At 27.5% G+C, this 25,918-nt stretch overlaps 1 protein-coding gene across 1 annotated transcript in view; it reads right to left on the minus strand.

The window, feature by feature from the left end:
- Positions 1-23,789, minus strand: part of LOC136979045 (diacylglycerol kinase beta-like) — a 116,117-nt gene extending 92,328 nt beyond the window's left edge. Inside the window, exon 1 of the mRNA XM_067274938.1 lies at positions 23,362-23,789. The gene's annotated coding sequence lies outside the window, so the exon portion shown is untranslated. The remainder of the gene's footprint in view (positions 1-23,361) is intronic.
- Between the last annotated feature and the right edge of the window lie 2,129 nt (positions 23,790-25,918).

Here is a 25,918-nt window from a genome sequence, read left to right on the forward strand (position 1 = left end):
AAATATATTCAAGTAGGATCCAAATTATCATCATTAATCGACGAAAAGGCGCCAATAACAGACAGACATCAACACAAGCATCACCACGACAGTCGAATGCATCATTTGAAGGGCAGGCAAACTCCGCGTCGATAAAATTGCCAAAAATTGAACTACCAACATTTGACGGAGATTATTTAGAATGGATCAAGTTCAAAGACTTATTTTCAGCAATAGTGCATAACAATACAACTTTAACAAACGCGCAAAAACTTCATTACCTTAAATCAGTTTTAAAGGGAGAAGCTGAACAACTCCTACACTCCATTGAAGTCAGTGATGGCAATTATACAGAAACATGGAAGATACTGCAAGATAGATATGAAAATGAACCGACAGACTATTAACAGTCATCTTAAGGCCACTTTTCAACAGCCACGTGCAAGGACTGATTCGGAGAATGAAATCAAAAGACTACTGGACACTACTGTAAAACACGTCAGAGCATTAAGCAGTGTTAAAATTGCCGACAAATCATTGGGATCACAGTTTGGTTTATACGTTAAGCAACAAACTCGATGATGAAACAAGAAGACAGTGGGAATTGAAGGCTACAACGACTACATTCCCTACATTCAATGAGTTGAAGCAATTTCTAGAGCAGAGATATCGTGCTCTAGAGATTTCTGTGAGCAATATGTTGAAACAAAGAACACAACAAAACATAGGAAAACTGTCATCTACACGAAGCTCATAGCGTGACCGTTTTAAGTTGCCCAGTTTGCAAGGAGGCGCATCATGTTTTTTATTGTCCAGCGTTCCAGAAACAGAACGTAAAAACTCGTAAGGTCACTATCAAGAATGCTGGACTGTTTTAACTGTTTTAAGGATAATCACTCGGTGAAAACTGTAAATCTACAGCTACATGCAAGCATTATTATAAGAAACATAACACCATGCTACATGAAGACGAATCTCCCGCTCTAGTTACAGCATCAAACGCAGCATCATTTTGTATAACAGCGAATTGCAACACCAGTGAAGTGATTCTTACACACCATGCATCTGAAACTCGACAAAAAACTGTCTTGTTAGTGACGGCAGTAGTTAATGTGATTGACTCGTTTGGAACCAAACATCAAGCCAGACTACTACTAGATAATGGATCACAGTCATCATTTGTTAGAGAGGCGTTTGTGCAAAGAACAAGATTGCTGCGAGGAACTGGAAAATTAATAGTTGTAGGTCTGGGTCAAACAGATTCTTGAGTTACGAAGGGTATAGTGAAGCTACAACTTCAGTCGATATATGGCCAGTTCTCTTTACAAATTAACGCATTCGTATTGCCGAAGCTTACAGGTATTCTTCCAGCAGTAAATGTTAACATTTCGGACTGGAAGCATATTAAAAATATAGATCTAGCAGACTCAGCATTCAACAAGCCTCGTGAAATAGACATTCTGTTAGAGGCAGATTATTATCACGATGTCTTAACATCCACTCCAATAATGAAGGAGATAAACTGTCCTTATTTACAGCTCACAAGGTTTGGATGCAGAGCCGGATCATCGCATAGACAAATGAGACAAATGTCTAGGACCCGGTCAAACTGTCTATTTTGAAAATATTTGTAAATAAGATTAATTTTTTAAAACTATATTGGCTTTTATTTAAATTATCTTTTTCATTATTCAATTTACTTTTCATGGATAAAATATTATATTATTTAAATATTAACGAAAAAGGTAAATTAAACAATTAATTTTTTAAGGTAATATTTTTATTGTATAACAACTTTTGTTAGACATTTAATAAAATAAATTTCAATTTTTTAAAATTTATAAACAAACTGTTCAAACTTTTCTAGAAAAGCTAAAATTTATTGTTGTATATTAAATATTTTTTATAATAAAAATTTAAGATTTGTTTTAGTTTTTCACATTATTTAGTTTTGTTTTATTTATTGTTTTATATTTTTTGTGTGTTCTATTTCTTGTGGGAGAGGGAGGGGGCCCGGTAAGAATAAAATGTCTAGGGCCCAAAAGTGGGTTAATCCGGCCCTGTTTGGATGGGTAGTGTCTGGTCCTGTGGGCCAGCAACTTGAAGACAAGGTGATGTGTAACTTTGTTATGTGTAACACAGATAAAACAATTTTATCTGTGGGAAATCGAAGTAGAAACCACACAAAAATGTCAGCAGAAGGAACAAAATGTGAAGAACATTTTCAAAAAAATCATCGAAGATAAGAAATTGGACGCTATTCAGTCTCATTTCCCTTTAGGGAAGAAAGACCAACGTTAGGAGACTCCAAGCAAATGGCATTTCGTCGGCTTTGGGCATTGAAAAGAAGGCTAAAAAAGGATTCGTACATTCGTACTCAATAGAATGATTTCGTGAATGAGTAAGAAAATAAACACCACATGTCTGAAGTTGAACCAACTACTGAAGAGTGTTACTATATACCTCATCATTGCGTCATACGAGAAAGCAGCGAAACCACGAAGCTCCGTGTGGTTTAGACTTTACGATGAGGAACTAACTTGGAAGGTAAATACAATCAATTATTATGATGGTGACGAAGAAAGAAAGAAGACAGCGGTCGCTTTCACAGGCAAAACTGATACTGAAGATCCTTTGAATATAAGAAAGTCATCTTCATGGTTAAAACTTCAACGCATCCTTGCTTATTGCAGAAGATTTATCAACAACCGTAAGAAAGGAAAGAAATATAGATAAATAGGACAGTTAACTCCAACAGAAACAAAACATTCTGCGATCTTCATTGTTCGACATGTACTGTACAGCAGGTTTGCTTTAGAGATGTTTTTGAAGCAATTAAAACAACTCAAAACACAGATTACGCGCACTCGCACTGTTTGTTGGTGAGCAGTGCTGTCTTCGAGTTGGAGGCAGACTGCAGAATGCAAATATTAGTTTTGATGCAAGAGATCCACTACTGTTCCAGAGAAACACCACCTCACGAAAATCATCATGCAATATTTTCACAAGTTGCTGCTTCATCCGAACATTAATCTCTTGATAGCTCAAATTCGACAACTGTTCTGGATTCCGCATACTCGAACTTCAGTAAAGAGGTATACTAAAGATTGTATGGCTTGTTTTCGAGACCGAGCTTCGAAAGAAAGTCAACAAATGGGTGTCCTTCCACAGTATTGTATCCAGCAACTGCGACCTTTTTCGAAGGTTGGAATAGATTACGCAGGACCATTTCCTATTAAGGTGTCACATGGAAGAAGAACAAAACACTGGAAATCATATTTAGCGTTATTTATCTGCATGGCTACAAAGGCAGTCCGTCTTGAGGTCGTAAGTGACTTGACAACTGCAGCTTTTATAGCAGCTTTGAGAAGGTTTAGTTCAAGAAGAGGTAAGCCCGCTGATATATTTAATGGCAATGGCACCAACTTTATCGGTGCTAACAATGACCTTTGGGAGTAACTTCAAGTTTTGAATAAAGACAGTACTAAATAGGAAGTTATTTTAACTAGTTGTAATCAAGGTATAAGCTGGCACTTTGTTCCACCTCACTTCCCCACATTTTGGCGGATTATGGGAACCAAATATCAAATCTGCTAAGAAACATATGACACGAATCATAGGCAATCAAATTCTTACTTATGAAGAATTAACCACCGTATTTTATCAAATTGAAGCTTGTTTGAATTCGCGACCTCTGACACCAATCAGTGAAGATCCAAATGAACTAGCAGCATTAACTCCAGCGCACTTTCTTCTTGGAGAAGCCCTAACTTCTTTACAAGAACCTGATCTTCAGCATATTAAGCAGAATCGATTATCCCGATGGCAGTTACTCCAGCGCATATATCGACTGTAGTTTGCCAGCGCAACGTTGGCATTTGGGAAGTACCGGAGCCAACTACAAAATAGACCAAAATGGGTAGAAAAGAAACCTACAGTACAATGATTTAGTTCTTGTCAAAGAAAAGAATATACCACCTATAAAGTGGATTTTGGCCAGAATTATAAGAACCCACCCTGGCAAGGACGGACGTGTCAGAGTCGTCGACATAAAAACGAAGAACAGAATATTTACTCGAAACATCAATTAGCTATGGAGATTGCCTGAAAACTCAAGTAATCTTGAAATCTAGGGATTTCACGGTAGGCGGGATGGATGGTGCGGTGATGGACGTCACCACCCCGCGGATATTGTGTTTTTATTTTTTTTCTTTCTTTTTTTTGTTATTTTCTCACATTTATGTTTTGTAAATTTATTACTGTTTGACTGCTCGATAATTCAATTTTAATTATTTTTTATACATTTTCTACAACCACTGTTAAATTATTAATAAATGGGTGAGAACTAACTCTCGTGAGAAAAGGCGAGAACGTGAACTAATATGGTGACCGTTAGTTAAGGCAAATTTTGTCGTGTCTTTTTTAGCAGAAGCGAGAAGCATAAACACAACGATCATTTATTACATAACAATAATCGATACGATATATTTTTCCTCTCATTCCAGATAAAAGCACAAAAATTTCCCATTTTCGTACGACTTTTATGAAATTATTAAAATCGCAAGTTATAAACCAGTCAAAAATTCATTATTAAATTGCATTTCTTTGTCTCTTTCGGGTGAAATTTACTAGTTGAGTGCTATATGAAACAGGGAACGTGTCTATTAAAAGTTTCGCTCTTGGAAGATCTTTTATAGTCTTCTGTCCAAAATAATTTGACTTTATCGACTTTGAGATAACTAGAGACATTAACTAGCTCTTTTTGGATTCATTAAACGCTTTATGGCTGAATATTGTCATAAGTGGTGTAGAGGAGAAGATGATTAATTGGATACGCCTGGAGCGCCTATAAAGAAGCTTCCGTTGACACTTAAGGGAGAACCTTTTCAGCATCAGGACATTTTCAATCGTGTAATATATATATATTTTTTTTAATAAGTTCTGCACTTTTCGTTTGATTATAAGTTTATCTTTATCATGTAGATGAAGTTTACGAGTTAATTCGTATCATTAAGTTGTGAAGATTCTCGTAAAAGTTTAATCCGTATAATTATGGATTCGATCTATAAAAACATTTTCATGTATTTCAGTAGTACAAGAAACAAAGTCTATAAAGTAACTATGGATTTTTTTTTCTTTTACTAAAGTCGAAATTTGAAAATATTATTTTATTAAATTTAACAGTATTAAAACTGATTGGATGTCTTTTTATAATCTTTTATCCAATATTTTTTTCGGATTCTATGGGATTAGACTTTTTAAACATCGATACTAAAATTTTTTATAGCTTGCTTTTGTCAAAAACATATTATTTACGTTAGGATCTTCAAGAATAGGTAGGCGAAAAAATGAAAATTTAAAAAATGTACAGTAGCTTCAACAGAATGATTTTGTATTTTAATATATTAAAAATAGATTAAATAAACCCTTTAGAAGCAATTTGATTAATTAAAATTATATTTATTTTTTCATCTAAACGTTCGCTTTGTATTTGAAAGTTTGCATTAGATTTTCCCGCTATGCTTAAAAACGGCGAGCACTTTTTCAATTTAGTCGCTTCTTCAAAATTCGTCTAATTCAAACACTTTAGTTTTTATAAATAAATGTTTTTAATATTCTACAACAATATTAATATTGCTATTTTCTGAGATTTTAACAAGATAATTTGAAAAAAAAACATTTTCAGGTATAATAATACGAAAAGATAAATTTCTTTTACTTATATATCAAGTCGGAGGAGATCGACTGTTTGTCTCTTAACAAGACGCGACTGTATCATATAGGATAACAATACAGAAGGTGGCCTGCAGGAAGTGTAAAACGATCGATTAAAATATCGTCCGGTGTTCATCTTACCGCAGTAATGGCGTCATACGATCGTATCATGTATTACTTGTCAAAGGGAACTAGATTACAATCTGCGTAACTTTATCTTACATTTCGTTGATGATGTATTTGTGACGTATTTCCCATATCTTCTTACAAAAATGCATTAACATCGTATAGTTTACTCTAACTTTTTACTTATTTCTCACAAGTATTCCAGTAAGTTAATGCAAAGTCGATGACGGGGAAAATATTAATGTGGCATTTTTTTCCCTTCTCTACTCATTAAGTTTTCGACATGTTGTTATTTCAAATTAATTTATTTTTCTCCTTTACGATCTTTCGAAAACTTTTCGTAGATTTGTAAAGAGCGTCGGAGGAGAATGTTTTTCTAACATTGACAAACATTACCGGACTCATCAAGCTTCATTGCTTTTATTTGTCAAGTCTGATGTCTCGATAACATCGCTTAAGTAAATATCTAAAAACAAAATTTTTAATTTTGATGAATATCTAACTGACGACGTCACCTTGACAACTTCATTTGAAAACCTGCATTTTTATAAGATTATCCTTGCATAATTAATTTTAATGTTTAATGATTAATGTTTATTATAAATGTTTCGCTGCTGATTTTCTAAAATGATTATGAATTTGGTGAATTATATGACTTATATCAAAATATTGTTAATTGTAAATGCTGCAGTGCATCGATTTCATTGGCAATATAAGAGAAAGAAAACAAAATACAAGGATGATTCAGAAGTCTCCATACGTGTGAAAAATAGTCTCTTAATTTACAAAAGGTGTTTTGTGTAGGCAATATTGCATTGATAACATTTACCGAAGCTCCTCTTAAACTCGCTTTAATATATTCATCTCGAACGCATTCTTTTAGGTAACACGAGCTTTGTATCTTTGTACCCCATGGTCTTTAAGTGCTCCAGAAAAAATTCAAGTGAGATGAAATCTGGGGACCTCGGAGATCAATTCAGTTCCCTATGCGTGAAGACTTTTGAAGAGCTTTAAAGTTCTAGACCGGGGTGGGCAACCTTTATAAGTGTGCGTGCCAAAATCGCCAAATCTATCATGCAAAATGTTCTCACTTGTCGACTGAAATTTTTGGGAGCGTATTATTAACTTGGTTTCTTTTAATTGTTGAGAGAATTTTTTTAAATAATCTTTTTGATTTAAAAACCTAATAAATTATTTACGAAATACGAAAAAAAATATATGTATATAAAGGATGCTGGATATTTATTTTTTAAGGTGAGCTCTGAATTACATACCGGAAAATGAAAACATTTGATTCAGAAAGGATCCAGAGAGTAGAACAGAAGTGGGTGGACATTTGGCACGCGTGCCAAGTGTCGCCCACTTCTGTTCTAGACTCTGGATCCTTTCTGAATTAAATGTTTCATAATTTAGGACTATTCTAAAAAATTATAAATGCATTATTTAAAAACATCGAATTATTTAGCAAAAAATAATTGTTTGGCATTTGTTATTCAACGATGTTATAACGATTTTATTTGTCCACAGGAACACAATACATAAGTTTGTACATCATTACCATAATTTTAAAACTAAGAACAGATATTTAAATTAAAATCTTGATATTACTTTCTATATAAAAAATTATATATACTCTTCCATATGTAACTATTCAAGTAAAAAGTAAAAGTATCAGCTTTAACTATTATGCATTTCTATCAATTTCTGTATAAAGCTCTACAGCTAACTTATTAGCATAATATTTAATAATGAAGTTATGATAATCGCACAGAACGTACTTACGAATGTATTGGCATTGACGTTTTACGGTCTTTATACGATTTTACTTCAATTCATGTTATCAGGAAGGCAAAATGTGGGTTTCAAATATTAACTATCGTTCTGTAGCTAAACTATAGTCTATCTCTTCAATAGTCGGTTGTGATTAATACCTTATTTCAGAAAATACACAAAGGAGCAATCGAAAAAGGATGATCACAGAGATTTAAACGTCCACACTCAAAAGAAATAAATATTGCTCAGCTGATGAGATAGTGACTTTATGGAAGCTATTTTCTTCATATTGTGATTTTTGAGTAAATTTTGAAGATGTCGAAATTCGACAGACGGTCATAGATTAACTTTAACTATCTGACTAAGTAGAATGCGATTGGTTGGATATATCTCCCTCTCCAATAACGCATCTCCTATTTCTAGATTCCTTTAAACTAGGCGAAGTTATCAGTCGAAAACATTTCATTTTTGAGGATTTAACTACCTAAAATCTGTCGAATGATAGATTAAAAATGATGACATTTAGATAGAATTCTATTTTTGTAAAAAAAAGAGAACATTACGACATATCCCAGTGATAAAATCCATTCAAATCTTTGATACGTTTTTAATTTTTCGTTCATAATCTAAACGAAATGAATGGATAATAATATATTAAATGTCACATTATAATCAAAGGAATTTCAAATTTGCTCATAAATTTCAATTCAAATTTATTACTGAAGGAAATGAACATTCATAAATGCAACTAATATCATTTTTCAATCTAAAATTAGATATCAAAATATCAAAGGTGGAATTATCTCTCCTTCATATATAAAGATTACTTCAAAGAGACCATATTTATCGATTTTTATGGATTAAAGATAAATAGTAGCTTTATTATATAATGTTTCTGGATACAAAAACAATTTCAAATATAATATATCTTTAGATAAAAAGTTATTGCATCGTTTGTTATAAATAAGATATAATTTATATTAACGATAATGACCAACAGAGCGTCACGTCGCAACGAGTTGGTTGGTCATGGTCTATGAAAGTGTTGCTGCCTTTCAAAATAAATAAACAATATAATTTTTAATTTAAATAAATTGAAATTATTGAAAATTCGAAGATAATTTATTAAGAATTTGAAATAAATATTATAGAATTTTATACCATTCTACATAAACTAAAATGGCATTAATATCATTGGCATTCTTTATAAGCAAATAGGCGCAATAACTTAAGCTTATTTTACATTTTTATTTAATTTAGATAAAATTCTTAAGTATATATTATTAAAATATTTTACTCAAACAAATAAAAATTCTTAAAATATTTATTAAATTATAGATTATTTCAGAAGCAACGTAAATAATTTTTTCTTTATTCTATCGAATTCGATCGAATTTCTTCATCATGTAGCCTTACTGTAAATGGTGTCCTGTACGATGGACACACAAATCAAGCAGCGGGCTATGAAAATAAGAATCGATTTTATTTTCAGTAATTTATTTATTTTTTGTAGGAGTTTCGCTATTTTTAGAAACAACTAAAAATACCCAACTGATGGCATTTCTGTTAAGCATCACTTATTCTATATTTACTACAATAATAAATTATTTTTATAAATCGAATTGAACCTAATTTCGTTATAAAGTTAACAAGTAGAAATAATTAATATATAATTAAATTTTAAAACGAATTTTTAAGTGAAATATTTTCTTTTTAGACTTTTAAAATTGGAAAAAGAAAATAAATGATCCGATATGATCTCTGCCAATAAATTTAAGCGACAATCAAGAAATATTGCCTTAATAATGCTTCATCTCACGTTTAAAATAAATAGTTTATTGTGAACTTTCACCAATTTTAATCTTATCTATAATCAATTTATCTTCGTACCTCGATGAAGAGATTTATAAAAATAATAATTGAATGAAAATATAAATATATTTTAAAGAAAATAATGCCCCATAAAATGGTATTTAAGATAAAATATGATATATTTAAAATACAGATAAATGTTTATTGCCTGAGACAGCGACATTTTTAATAAAAATTGCTAATACCTCACATGTTTCTAAATAAATTATTAAAAATTACATCACATCAGTAAAAGGGGAAAAAAATTGATTAGATCCTCGAGAATTTTAATATAAATTTAAAATTTCTGAAGTAATAAAGCATTAAATTAAATAAATAAAAATGCATAATAAAAAAATAAATTTAATAAAATATATCTAATTTTATTTTATTTTTTAAATAAAAAATAACAAAAAAATTAAATTTATCGTATTTAAATATTCATATTTATTATTCTTGATGATTAAAAATTTAAATTCTTTATTTAAATAATAATAATTAAAAATGTATGATTACGTACCAAAAAAAAATTAAAATTAAAGTATTAATATTAATATTATTGATTTTAGAATCATAATGATGAAATGTGTTTTAAAAATAGTTTTAATTTGATCGTATAAAATAGTCATAATTAAAATTTAATGTAAAAATGATGAAATAATAAAATATAAATAATTTATATTGATAATTCTAATATCTAATTAAATTTTGATTAACTTAATTAAGATTTATTTTAATTAAGTTTTTAATATTTTTATTTAATTTATATGAAAAACTTATGTAGAATTTTATATAAGACATTTTTTTTTCATTATTTTTTCCATAACCTAATTCTTTATTATAGCTGAGTTCTGTAACAGAAAAGAAGTAAAAAATTGTATAAAAAATTTTAATTTTTACTTCATCTAAAATACATTTCTATTTTTAAATTTTTTATGATTATTTTTATTTTTTCTTGAAGTTCAATCAATCTAAAATTGGACTGAAATATGTTTTTCCCCCCTTTAACCATTGAAATGTATGTTTTGTGTTTATATTTTTAATTACTAATATATTTTTATGGTTAATTAGTTTATTTTCCCTAATCGAAAACATCTGCCTTTATCCCATTTATCCTATTCAAAAGTAAATTATTTTAAATGCTTTCTATTTTAGGCATTTCCTAAATTAGTAAGTCATTTGCTGATTGAAACGAAAATGCAAATCTCTTGTCTAGTTAATTCCGAGCGCTCTATAATAATTTACTCATTTCTTTAATGAGCGGATAGTAGAAAATGTCATTATTAATCGATCTTCAAAGTCAATCACAACTTTCTGTTTCATGTATGACTTCAAAGCAAATGACATAATTTTGAAACTCCGTAAAAAATATATATATTATAATTAAGTTTAATTATTATAATTATCGTAATTAAATATAAAGAAAAAGCTAATTAATATAATATTTTAATTTAAATGAATGTAAATTATCAATTAGTGAATTGTTTTCAAACTGATAACTAAATTAATTAGTGCATTTATGAAATTCTTGGATTAAAATGCTTGTTTGCTCTAATTGAAATATTAATTAAGAATAAATTCTGAATGGAGATTGAAAGTATTCGTGACTTAAAGTTCATTTTTAAAAGTTTAACTTCTTGTCAACTTGCCACACTTTTTCGTTCTCATATTAGTCACAGGTACAGTTTTTTCTCCTCTTAAAGACATTAAAAATATCTAATGTTTTTTTTTAAATAATCTTAACATGATTTTTTTTTCATTCGGTTAAACAATAAAATTGATTTGTTAACTAGTTCTTAAACTTTTGTAAGGATTTGTGAGCCGATGTGTGATTATCTGTAGAGTTAACAGAACACTAAAATAATTTATTGAGAAAATACTTTGTATTTAACGATTGTTAAACACAAGAAAAGGTAGAAAAAACTTAACATAGATTTCATTTAAAGTTTTCAACCATTAATTAATCTTCAACAGAATTTAGCAATTCAAATCAGTCTAGAATACGGAAGCAACGAGAAACGGTTCATCGACCTCTCAATGAAGCTAGTAAATTTACTATAATTTCTTTAAATATTGTGGAAGCGAGGAAAAAATAATAAAACTTTCTTAAATTATATAATTTGATTAGACAAGAAATTTTTTATTAATTAATTCTTTGGTATGGAAATTTTTATTCCATTTGTTTCTTTCTTACAATGTTTGAGAATAAATTAATTACGTTATTTGTTTTATTATCGATAGTTCGTACGTAAATATATTATAAATTAAGTAATTTTTTTGTATTCAGGAATTTATATAGAAAATATTTCGAATAATTTCTATAAAAAATACAAATATTTAATTTTTGTATATATTTCAAGACCTTTGGAAACTAGTTTAAAAAATAAATAAAAATTGTCAAGTGTATAAAGCCTATATAAAGTTTTAAAAACGTGCTCTTTTTGTTTATACGACTTTAACCTTATTCTTAAATAGAAACCCGTATTTACGGCTTTCTATTTATGATCAAAATCGGTCAAAGAATATAAGAATTAAAATGTTTTTACTAAAAATGTAACGCGTATTCAAAATAATCTTTTTTAAAAATCTTATTTATTATTAAATATAAAATAAAATAATAAAGTTATATAAATTGTTTTTGTCTTATCCAAATCTTTAAATTAAGCTCTTACTAAAAATATACAGCTTCATTAAAATTTATTAATTCATTTTAACAAATTTGACTGAACTAAAGTTCAGCAAAGAATTTCAGTTATTCAAAAACTTTTTTAAAATATTATTTGCTAGTTTTGTTGTATGTTAAACAAGAGTTTCAGGATTAATCTTCCATTTTTGAAATTTTTAATTGTTATTACATGGTTTTAAGTACTTTATAAACGATTTAATAATATACCTTCGTAAGCACTAGTGTTTCCGAAACTATTCATGTTAGTTACAAAGCTCTACAATAATTACTGTCTATAAAATATTTTACGATTTATAATATAAATAAATTTAAATACATGCTTAAATCAACAGTTTATATGAAATAATAAGGAAAATAATAACTTTTCTCTGTTATTCTTATACAATCGATGCCAAATATAACAACGTAATTTGCATTAATGTTTTATTTTCACAAATTTCTTGATATTATATTCTAGAATATACTATAATTAAAAATTTCTCTAGAATAAAAGAAACACTTCAAAAAATATATAAAACAGTGACTTCATAATTTGCTTATTTCAAGCATTTCAATAATATAACAATCACACGTGGAGTCGACCTTTATTTTGAGGCCCTTTCCCGCCTCGATATGTAAAACCTATTAAAATCGTTCTTCTAGAGGCAACACAATATAAAATATATGACTGATAAAATATTCAAGACGAATATTCAGTTTAAAGAATTTAATAGGATAGAAGAAATTCGAAAAAGAAAGTAAAATACAGGAAAAAAAAAAAAAAGTCTATATATACTTATATATTGTATCATATAAAAGAGTATCTTGTCTTCATAATTTGTCATTTTCACACACCATTAAGGCACTTTTATGTATATATTTTTTAGAATGTTTCTTCTATCCTAGTAAATTCTTAATTGTATATTCTTCCTGGATATTTTATCAAGTCTAGAAGACGTTTATTTTATTTCAAAAAATTTATTAAAATGTAATCAACAAAATTTATATCTTGAATTCAACTTTAATAAGCACTTTACGTTAAAATGAAATAAACAATACTTTATGATAACTTATTTTTTGTCATAAAAATCGTAGAAAAAAATTGGAAATAAAAAAATTAAGAAGAAAACATAACATTGTTTCAATTTTAATTAAATTATTTAACATGTTTATAAACAGAAACCGAACAACAATCAAAAATTAATCAATGTACCACGATATTTTTATTTTATTATATGAAACTAATTCAGTAAAAAGCTTATTTACTTTATATTAATTCAAATAATACTTAGATACACAGCTGTTAATTTTTTAGTATTTATTATTACTAACTTTGTTCTTTTAATTTAATTCTTATATAGAATATATATAGTATATATATATATATATATATATATTATTGCTGTAACGTCTTTAATTTATATTGTAACTCTTCTGTTACAAGGAAAAGCATCAATTATAATATCAATTTATAAGAACTTTATATTTATTTTTTAATATTGTAATTAGAGAATATTTAAAAAATCCTCACCATGATATAAAAATCAAATGTTCTACTTAAGTAGATAAGTACAGTTTTAAGAACTAAATAAATTTACTCTTGAATAATGTAAAATAAATGTAAAATAATGCAAAATAATGTAAAATATTCAATAAGCGCTTTATGTTAAATATTTTATTAGAAAAAATTTTAAAATTTCTTTCCGAATCAGATAAAAGAAATGAATATTTCTGCTGCATTTTATTTTCCTTTGACGTTATCAATGATCTAATAGCTCGTTTCGCCTACGAGTCTTAAAATCTGATTATAGCTTAGCAATTCAGTTATAACGGTGATTTTCTACCGATAATATTGCTAGACTAATGTACTTCAGCTTATTACCTAAGTCTAAAATTATCCACGGTTATGAACTACATTTGCGTAGGTGCATATTTTTATCATGTAAAGTTTAAGATATTTTTCTTGTTGTTGTGATCATTCTTTGATATAAAGGGGGAAAATTTTTGGCTTAAAATAACAATATATTATACGGAGTGGCATAATTGAAAGCATTATTACACGCAGAGAAAAATATGACCTTTAACTCCTAATAAGATAAAACCAATATTTCGTGTAAGAAAGTCGTTTGTGTAAAGATTTAAAAATACATGGCTCAGCTTTAAATTGAAATTTCTACGTGATATTAAGTAAATTTCGTGCACTTACACAGACGGTTTATTTTAAAACTTGAAAAACTATATGTAGAGCGGATGAAGTACGTGGACAATGGATGTTTAAGAAGTATACAAAATAACTAAATATCAGTAGTTTCAATCTAACTTGTAAGTGCTTTGTAACAAACCACTTATACTTGAAAGCTACTGCTCATTTTTTGATGCAAAATGACATAGCTTAAGTGGTTCTGCAGGTGGCCATTTATAATTCTCTGCGTGTTTTTCTTGTTATATTCCATTAGCATGTAAATATTATAGCGATTTTCTATAAAAAAATTTGTAATTACTACATTTTTGTAACTTGTTAAAAAATTAAAATTAAATGATGATAATTCCCGACTCCAATCGTTTTTGATTGTAGTTCATTATCTTAAGTTAGTTACGGTCAAAAACATTATCAAACACCCGTAAATTGAAAGTAATGCAACGTTCGACGTATTAAGTATTCAATTTAATTAGAGAAAATTAAATTTAGACCTTCGAATATTTTAAATTTATGTCTAAATTAGTACGAAACATTGGCCTTATTTAGATAACATTTATTTTGGCAATATTCTCATCGTCTGAAATATTCTATAGCTAATGCCATCTGTTAACCAAACTGTACAATTTATTAGTCGTATAAAAAAGTACACGTGTTAAATGGGACTTCATTTACATAAATTGAATATAAGATAATTATTTCTGTTGAATTAAAAAGAAAAAACTTTATTATTTTTTTTATTTCACCAAGAGATTTTAATGCAATTATTTTACGAAATGATTCACTTGACTAAACCAATATTCATGATATCTTCTTTTTAGACTGGAGTATACATTTAAACAATATTTATTTTTATGTAAAAATATGATTTTTATTCTTTGAAATAGATGGAAAAATTATAAATTAAAGCTGAGGAGTTGAATGAATAGTTCAACATGTAATGCATACGTGAACAAGATTCAACATTTCAACAAATAATAAGCCTGTCTATAATGTGTCGGTAACAATACAGATTAGACGTGTTTCAGATATTATGCCAACTTTATCCTCGGATCTGATGGCTAACACAAACAAAACATAAATATTAATGATTAACTGACAACATTCCAAAAGAAAATAATATTTATACATGCAAGAGTTGCTTCAAATTACTGCATTCTCTGTAGTTTGTTAACTGTTTTTATCTCTTCAAAGCTGTTTTATATCAAAATTAAAAAAGGAAATTAATAAAAAATTAAGTTTAAAAAATAAAATAAAATTTATAATTTATAATTTAATAAATTTTATATTATTAAATAATAATAAATTACATAGAATTATAACTCATAAATTTTATTTTATTTGTTAATTTAATTTTATATTAATTTTGTTAACTTATATTTGAACATTATTTTGTGTGATTACGAAGATGGTTTTAAAAATTTATCGCATTTATAATTCATACATGAAACAATTTAAAGTCAAAATAATTAAGGAGCTGAGGATTTTTACCTGGGCCCTAAGAAAATTTAGGATCTATAGCACGGGCGTCCTCTAGGGAGCGAAAAGGTTATCCTTTGCTCCCTTAGAAAAGTCCCAGCAGACCTTGATCCGTAGTGGTTCCTACACCTATGAATTAATGTTATTTTTACTAACAAAAATAAAATTTCTAAGACTGCTTTTTTATTAATAAAGAAACATTTTATACATTTCGTTTGTTCAAAAATACAAAACAAAAAACAAAATAGCAAAAGGTTCCGCTCTACCTGTGAGTCCCATATAAGCTCTCGTCGGCCCTGTGAACGACGATAGCATTTTGACAATATTCCTATATTAAATTGTATCAAAATTTTGTATTTTTCTACACTAGTTAAATTCATAACCAGCGGACAGACATTAGTTGATTCTAATAAAGGCTCAGGGAGACTGAGGAAATCGAGGCATAAGATTTTGTTAGTCTGTATCACAAGGGCCGTTAGAGAAAACTTAGATCTCTTTTTAAATTGATACTTCAATCTTTAGGCTACTAAATTATATACGACATTTAAAAATGTAACCTGCTTTTCCACAAAATATTAAAAAAAAACATGACAACTATGCAGTGTCGGGTATTCACCTGTGGCGCGAGGTAATATTGGACAATACTTAGGCAATGACAAGCAGCTAAAAAATGGCTAAAATTTTCTAAAGGGAATAAAGAGATAAAATATAACTTATTCACATATTTATTAAAAATTTAAATACAGACCAATAGATTCATCAATGTATAAAAAAGGGAAATGAACACCTCATATATTGTCATACAATTTTGGGTTACCATGGTCAGCAGCGATTCTAACCCAAAATTGTAGAGTATTATAAGAAATACAGAGTTAATATGTTACAGTGAATGTGATCTATTTCCAGTGAATGTAAACCTTCATTAAAGTAATTAGTGAATGTGAAACAAATCGTTCATTTTAAAATAATAAATCTACATTCACTAATAATTATATACTATCTCTAGTATGTTTGTTTGTTTTATTAAGAGTTATGACATTAGAAAGCGCTTAAAGTGCCATTTTTCTTGCATTTACACTTCATAGTCTGGTATTTCAAAGTGCAAGAACATTTATAAAAGCCTTGTCCTGTACTGCAAGATTGGGCAGATGTAATCTTCCTTAAAAGTAACAGTTTTGCCTGAGGAACTTCACATTCGGCGATCAATTTTTCGGAGCAAACCGAAAATTGAGATCTCGTGAACGGTGTAGCACAGATTCACTGATTACTTTAGAGAAAGTGTACATTCACTGACCACCCGCTTTCACTGTATAAAACTGTCGGTGATTGCTTCGAGAAATTGACTTTATTTTTATGGATGACGAAATAAAGTCGAGTAGCGAGCAGAATTTGTGTTCGAATACCGAATTGTTCGAGTACCGAGATACTGCCGTCTTTCGTTCGTCATTTTACGAATGATTGCTTACTTACAATTTAAAAAAGAAGTTTAATAGCACTTATCTATGTTTAAATAAACTTTTTTGTTTTTATATTATCTACTTGGATCTTGTTTATTAATAGGACTGGTGTAGTTTCTGATTAGCAAGGAGAGGATATCTTAGTCAAAAGATAAAACAAAATATCTTTATTTTCACCTTATGTTTAGATAAACTTTACTAAATACGAAGATTAATCTATAAAAAGAAAACACAGTGACAGTCTTAAGGACTAAAGTCTGAAAAGCAACGACAACTACACCTGGTTAATAGGAAAGTTAGTGCAATTTTTTCTTCCCTGTCCTTTCGGTTTTCATTGAAGTAAACCTGATGAAAAGCACAAAATAATTTGAAAATTTCAATGTTCTAAAATCTATGAGCAAATTTAAGACGACACGCGTGCCTACGTGCTTACTTGAATAAAAAATATATCGAATAACGAAGTTTACATGTAAAAATCGTGAAATTTTGTACGGAGAATTTCCAAAACCGTGTTAGAGCGAAACCGTGTTGTACGAGGGATACCAGTAATTCTTTGCTTAAAACCAGCGCCATCGAAAGCTACCAAGCTTTCAATGGGGCCTTTGTTTGTTTTTTAAAATGAAATACGTAGAATATTTCTTTACTAATAAATAGTAGTTTCAAAGATTTTATTTTTTATTAGTAAAAGTATCATTAATTTATAGAAGTAGAAACCACTACTGCCTCTAAATTTTCTTCGGGCCGAGAAAAATCCCACTTCCTTTCCATTCGGCGGTTCCGCTTCGAACAATTTAATGCTATATTTAATCATAAATCACGTTAATGTTACTATCTGTAATTAAACATGTTTGGAATAAAGATAATTAAGTTAATATGTTACTAAAATAAGTAAATTTAACAATTATTAATATTGTATATTGGTTCATTTTATATTGTTATGGGGTATTAATGTAGTTCTCTGGAAAAATTCCAAGGATTTTGTAAACAAATAAATAAATTAAAAAATTATACTAAAGAGTCTAATTTCTTTGCCAAATGGTTTATAATATATCAAAGATATATTTTATTTTATTTTATTTTTTTAAATAGTAATATTTGACTGATTTTTATTTGAAACATGGGTTGGTGGTGAATGACAAAAAGAACGATTACGATAAAACAGGTTATGATGAATGAGTTGGAAACATTGCCAAAGCAGTTAAAAACATAGACCTATGATTACATGTGCACCTTTTAAGAAAAAGAAACGTATCATTTATTAAAATTAAATCATATGTTAGAAGAACAATAGTTTAACATTTTAAGTAAATATATAAAATTAATTTATTAAATATTCAAGAGCCTGTACTTATAAAAACAATATAATCTTACCATCTAATTCATTTATAGAATGGAAGCGATAAAGATTTAATACTGATAGAATAAGCGTGTAATATTAGATTTCGCGTATGTTCTATCTCAAACTATATTAAATTACTTGTGTTTGTGACTGAGACGACGACATTGAAAGAATATTAAAATGTAGAATAAGTATATTATTTTAAATTTAGACAGAGACATTGGGGTAACCTGAGATTGGAAACTTAATTCCCGTTATGTGGCACTGGTATTGTGACGTGTACCAAATTTCGGATCCAGTACAGTGTTGACATTGAAGCAGCTAATAAATTTTTTTATTTATAGGCCTACGCCTTATTTATGAATGAAAATTTAAAAAAATTCTTATTGAAGACAAAATTTTAGTAAGGACAATGAATATTTAAACCTCGGACCTTCTTAGTTAAACTATTTAACTAAGAAGAATGAAATATTTGCAGAAGGGAAAAGTATGTATGATTTATCACTGTTTTTAAATTTTTGGAATGGACATATCTTCTTATGTGTCGTGCTATTTTTAAATATATTTATATATAAATTTTATACATTTTATTTAATTATTTGTATCATGTTTTTATGTTCTTTTCATCACATTATTTTTATTTGTTTGAGAGTTGTGTAATTGTTTTTATTGTTATCTTTTTTGGGGCAGTAATCTCTAATCTGCAAAATCTTTACCGAATGTATTCAATTAATAATAGTAAATAGAATAAAAATAATTCTTAAAGAGACAAGTTTAGTTTAATTATAAAAAAATGTATAAAACAGCCATAATTTTAAATATTACATTTCTAATCTTATAGTATTGGTACAGTACATTCATCTTAATAATTATACAAATAATTGAAGATTCTATTATATAAATTAAGCAGTTATTATGAATAAAACTATTTTTAATGAATTTTATATCTATTTATAACTTTTTACTAAAATATAAAGCAGTTATTTTTATTTTATGAAGTTGAACCATGCCCTTTTAAACTTCCATATTTCATTTCAAAACTATTTATTATCGTAAGATTTCACGATTTAAATATAAATCGATCCAGACGTTTGCTTTAAATTATTAAATTTTTTAAAATCTAGACATTTCAATGAATGATTTACAGCAAATTGACGTTAAGAGCAAAAATATTTAATTTTATTTAATTGCAATGAGATTACAGATGCTTAGAAAACGTGTCTACATAGCTATAAGCTTATTTTAATTTGTTTCAAAATCTTATTAATTTTTATAGAATAAAATTAATACGATTTATAACGATACTTTTGCCAAATGAAGATATTTTCTTAGTGATGAAAGCTTTAAAATGGTGAAGTAAAAAAGAGCTAGTTGTAAATAATTCATAAGATAATAAAAATAATATTTATTAGTAAAGAAATGATTATTAAATATCACTTTATATAACCTTTATTAGTTGGTGCTTCGAGGATAAATGAAGTCGAACTTGTGAGTTTCTATTAGAGGACATTCTTTATAATGACAGTGGATGCTTTATCCGGATACAGATTGCTCTTGTGATTTGCAAAAAATGGGAAATCCTTTCATATATAGATATAAGATTTATTTATCTTAAATCCGATATGGTGAGATTTATTATGTTTAAGATTGTTTTGCAAACTCTGAAGTGAGACACCAAAAAGAACAGGAAGAAATCTGTCTACTACAGTTATAACAGAAACAGATATCAATCTAAATAATGACTGTGAAACAGTAAAAGATTGAATACTTAGTCATTTAAAATATATTTTTATTTTAATTCTTTTATATATTATTTAATTTTTTAATCGAGAAACGTGACTTTTATTCTAAGTCAGGTTTATAAATGCTACCTTTAGGAAAATGATTAAATTTGTGTACAGATACATACAAAAAGCACTGATAGAAATTCTCGAAAAGTTTATATTTAATAATTGGATAATTAAAATATTTAGTGAATGTTTCTAAAAACATTTTAATTAAGTTAAAATTTTGAATTTGTAATTATAAACAATATAATTACATTCAAGCAATTACTAAGACATTCTTTCTGTTTTAAAAGAAAAAAACAAAAAATTATCTGACATTTAGCGCAATGTTTCTACCTGAAAGTATCTTAAAATAGATTCTTAATGACATTCGTCTAATTTTTACCAAAACATCTAATTTAGATACCTAGAAATTCGTATTTGTAAACAGAGAATTATAAAGTTTAAATCAGATAAAAGTTTTATTGATTAATGAAATTAAAATTTTAAAATAATTTTTATTAATTATTTAATTATTTCAATTCATAGTAATAGATATCATATTAATTTTTATGCAAAAAGCTATTTTTATTCATTGTAAATACTTCAATATTTATATAAATAATTAATTATACGTTAATATCTAATAACTACATTCAAAAATATGATCTTGGATATTTTAAAGCAGAAATAAAATCTTTTATTGGAAGAATATTTCAATAAAATATAATTAATGTTTAAACATTGAATTTATAATCAAGATTACAATAAAAAATTTTTAAATTATATTTAAAAAATAAATTGGATATAATTTAATAGTTGATTAAAAATTCAAAATGTGTATATTATTTTTTTATAATTTCTTATAGTAAAAAACCTATATAATAAATTATACTTTAATATAAGATATTTACGTTTTTATACAAACTATTTTAATAAATTGAGAGTTTTTATAAATAAATTAAAAAATCTCCATGATTTAATCTAATTTATATTTTTATCATTAAGTATAATATTTAAAATTTTAAAAATATAATCAAACTTTATTAACATAATTAACATTTTTTAATAATAAGACAGAGCCAGTACAAACTGCAATAAGATCATACATATTTTTCTATTTCTTATAACGAGTAAAGTCTTAAAAATTATATTATACGTACAACTTTGTATTTTTGGTTTTTAAACTTCTTAAAAATCTAAAATCTATAGACTTATACGAGACGAATGAACCGTATTAGTTTGTTTATTTTCGAAAATAATTGGAACAAAATCGAAAAATTATTCCTTTATTTAAATTCTAAAATATACTATTAAAGTATATTTGTGTAAAGGAAAGTAATTTCTCTTCTCTAAATATTAACTTTAAACTAGACAGTCATTCCCTTTTCTTTATCAGTTTGGTATGCAATAACGTGTCACACGTGGTAATTTCATGACATATTTTCTTATATAAAGTCCTTTCCAAAATTTAAAATGTGAACTTTAATCAGAATTAATTAATATAAAAAGTTATTTTAATAATTAAACTCAATTAATTCTAATAAAATATTTTAATATAAATGTTTAGTACGACGTCGACACTCTGTACACTTTAAAGTACACTTAATGCTAATGATTCATTTTTAAAACTTGATCAATATATCTCTTACGTTATTAATAAATTTCTTTTAAATATATAAATAAATTGAATAAATTAATTTAATTTTATTTGAGGAAACAAGACGAGATATACGAATATAGCCGATCAATTCATACATATCAAATATAATTATGGATGAATATATTAAACTTAAAATAACTTAAACATTAAATTCCCTGCATATAAATTGTTTATTATAATTGAATTATAATAAATTCATTTTCTATTATAAAGTTTTAAAAATCAAAATTGACAATCGCAAAATTTCATAAAGTTTATTTTAGAAAATGATTTTTAAAACACTTTTAAAATTATATTCTAAAGTATCTTTTTTTAAAAAAAGGTTGATAGCACTTGATAAATCATCCTATCGGTTCTGAGAGGAGTTTCTCCACTCAATTTATTTCTGTCTATCATTGTTGGAAACATCGTCGTCACTCGAACACACTTACAGGTGGTTGTAGTTATATTCTGGTCTAAGTGACCCATCTAAACTCTATTTATCAAAATTTGCACACTTCAAAATATTTTTTTAATAATTCGATAAGTACAGTACACCAATATGTGATCAATAGTTAAATACTTCTTACACAATGCTTAAGTTTATGGTAAGTTCTTCCCTGTATACGAAATAACTTATATACGTGCGTGGTGTGTATGTAATTAACAATCGATATTTTGAATTAATTGGAATGCTCTTCAAATAGATTAGTTAGAATTAATTGATGAGAAATGGTTGTAAAATAAGCTTTGAAACTTTATCGATACGTTTATAATATATTTTACATAAATTAATTATATAAGAAGCGTTAAGTATATACCTAAAAGCATGTTTACCGAACTTACCTGATTGTTGTCTTATTGTTATTTATAAATGTCCATACAGAGATGGTAGAGTGAAAATATCTTTGGTACAGTACATTTGCTTTATTTATTATTTATACATCTCAACGACCGACATACTTTTATTGTCTTGTAACGTATAAATGTATATATATATGTATTTATTAATAAACACCACAGCTGTATAACAAGTACGTAAGATACCTTTACGACTTGTATATCACGTTCCGACACATTAAAACAGCATATGGAATATAAAGGCCTTTACACACGCAATACTTATGAAAAAAATAATTAAATATACACTGAGAAGATAAATTTAAACAAAGATGAAGAATTTTAAAGAACTTTTTCAATACTCGATTATTTATTTTAATTTTATCCAAGTTAACTAAAACATTTAAGCGAGTTATATACACGTTTAACTTAAGCTATTTCAAGGGGAAAAAAGTCAGCTGTTGGAGGTTCCACATAATCAGGTACGAATGGCTGACAACAGGTGCGATGAAAGATAAGAACTGGTACTCACCTATTGAATTTAAATTCCGGTTAAGGAAAGTTCTAGATGCTAATATTCCTGCCAGATAAGTAGAGCTATCATCAAAAAATCGGACGAAAATAACAAGGAAAGAAAATATATCCCAGATGCGAGGAGATATGATCCTGGAAGAAGAGATGCCGGCAGTCTTTGCTATCAACTGAGGTCGGAGAGAAGGGGGAGCATGCACAGTCACATGCGCGCGCAGCCTCCTGACTCAATCCGTCTCTACTGGAAGCAGTCAAGAGAAAGAATGTAGTAGTGAAGGGACGAATCGGACACTTTCGAAAGGAGGAGCTCCGATAAATGGCTAATTGAAGCAATTTTATAGAAAAATGACCCAAATTATTTTTAGCTGGGACGAACGTAAGAAAACAAAATGCATCACAACAATCTCTTCTCTTTACAGGCGTACAGTTCGATAATAACACCGTGCAGAAAACAACAAAATACAGAAATGCCAAAGGTTAGAATGCTGAATATCAACGACAAAACATCAGATTTAAAACAACTATGGACTTTATTGATTAAAAATAATCGATTGACAAGAGGTTAGAATGTTATTACTTTCTAAAAATGGTTTACTGCTTTATATTCCGCGTAATATACCATACGATATTGCTCTGGAAAATTACGCATGCACCATGTTACCTTATGGAAATTTAATATCAGTTTCAGGGACGCTATTCATAAATATCGAAGCGACATTAATTATGTATTTGTCGTTTCCGTTTCCAACATTAAAATCGACATGAATTGTTTATTTAAACGTTATTGTCGCTTAAAACAAGCAATAAAGCTATAAAAGATAACATCCAGCGATGATTAATGATTGCTAAAACAAATAATAAACTTATAAAGACTGGGAATTATTGAACAGAACTAATATTTTCTAAATGAATACATTTTAAAATGCCGTATGATAGATGTAGCTAATGTTATGACCTTGGCCATGACCCAATAAAGGTTCGTCTACTCGGTATCGTTTTTACAACAGAAAGATTGTATTCGTTGGCAACATAAATATCATTTGTTCTGTTTCAGAAAGGATAACTGTGAAGATAACTTATTAGCGAGCAAATTATAAGAGGAATCGTGTTACGCGTAATGAAAATTGAAGAGAAGGAACTGAGTGATTGATTGAATAAATTCAACATATATCTCTATAAATGCAAAATCAATACATTATATTTATTTTTATACAATTGCATAAAATACAATAAAATATTTAGATCTATTTATATATATATATATATAGTTTTTCTAGAAATGATTTTAAAGATGATTTCCCCCAATTTTCTGTAAAAATTGTTGTTTCCTAACAACTACTATTTTATAACTTTTGTCATCTCTATTTTCCCATTTCGGTTAATAGAAGACACATAAAAACTATTTTACCTTTTAAATTGAACAATTCCTCTTACATATTCAAACACGTTTTATGTATTCTGTTTCTATTTTACTGTCGACAGAGTCATCCATCTTCTTCAAACTATATAAACTTAATCTATTCTTTTATTTGAATCGCTGATATCTTCCGAAGATATTTTAGAATATTTACAGAACAAAAAACATATTTTATTGCCATTTTGCTACTTTAAAAATGAAATTGGTTTCCGAAAATGGCCAAGAGACGACATTTATAGATATTCGAGTAATATTTTAAATGGAATACATAATTCGAAGATGGATGCATTCTTATAATATATTTTTATACCAAAGGAATGCAGGATTTTAATGAGTTTAACTTCTTTTTCTGCATTTATATTAAACACATTTAGGAAGGAAATTATAAAATGAAACCAGATGGAAAATTTTTAACGTTCTTCAAACGACTACGAAGCTCTATTACTTTCTGTAATAGAATCAAGCTAATTAGCTTATTAAATTTCTTTTCCAACCTTGTTATCACTGCTGTATTACGTTATCATTAAATCGTTTCAACAAACTTCCTTCTTATACTTTAATCAATTAACTGTTCAGAAAAAAATCTCTCTTTCTCTAAAATTATTTTAATTTATTAATCTACATAACTATACACAATTCTTCAACATTCAGTTTTATGTCTACAGTATGATAAGCGTTGATAGAATTAATTTTTTCTATAGATTAAAATATTCAAAAAAAAATCATTTTATTTGTTTAATTTAATTCTAGGCAATTTAAATACAATTTGGAATAATTAAACAGAAGAATAATTAGTTAATCATTAGAATTGACTAACTTAATGATTCAATTGTAAACTTAGTACAAGATTAAAAGCAGATAATAAGAAAATAGTCCCAGTATGATTATGAAGAACGTCTGGGAATATCTCACAAGGCATGTTTAATTGAATAACATAGAACAATGAAGGATTTGTATTGGTAATATGATGAAATATTGTGTAAATACAAAGCTTTACTTCAAATAAGAAACGGAATTAAAATATTAAGTCACTAAATAAAGTTAAGGTAATTAAAATTATAAATTTTTTAATTAAAAAAGTTACTAAAATATTTTAAACGTGGAATATAACAAAGACGTTATTTATACTTAAAAATTGAAA

Source organism: Centruroides vittatus, unplaced genomic scaffold (assembly GCF_030686945.1).
Source record: "Centruroides vittatus isolate TY-2023 unplaced genomic scaffold, ASM3068694v2 contig_575, whole genome shotgun sequence".
Lineage (NCBI taxonomy): Eukaryota > Metazoa > Arthropoda > Arachnida > Scorpiones > Buthidae > Centruroides > Centruroides vittatus.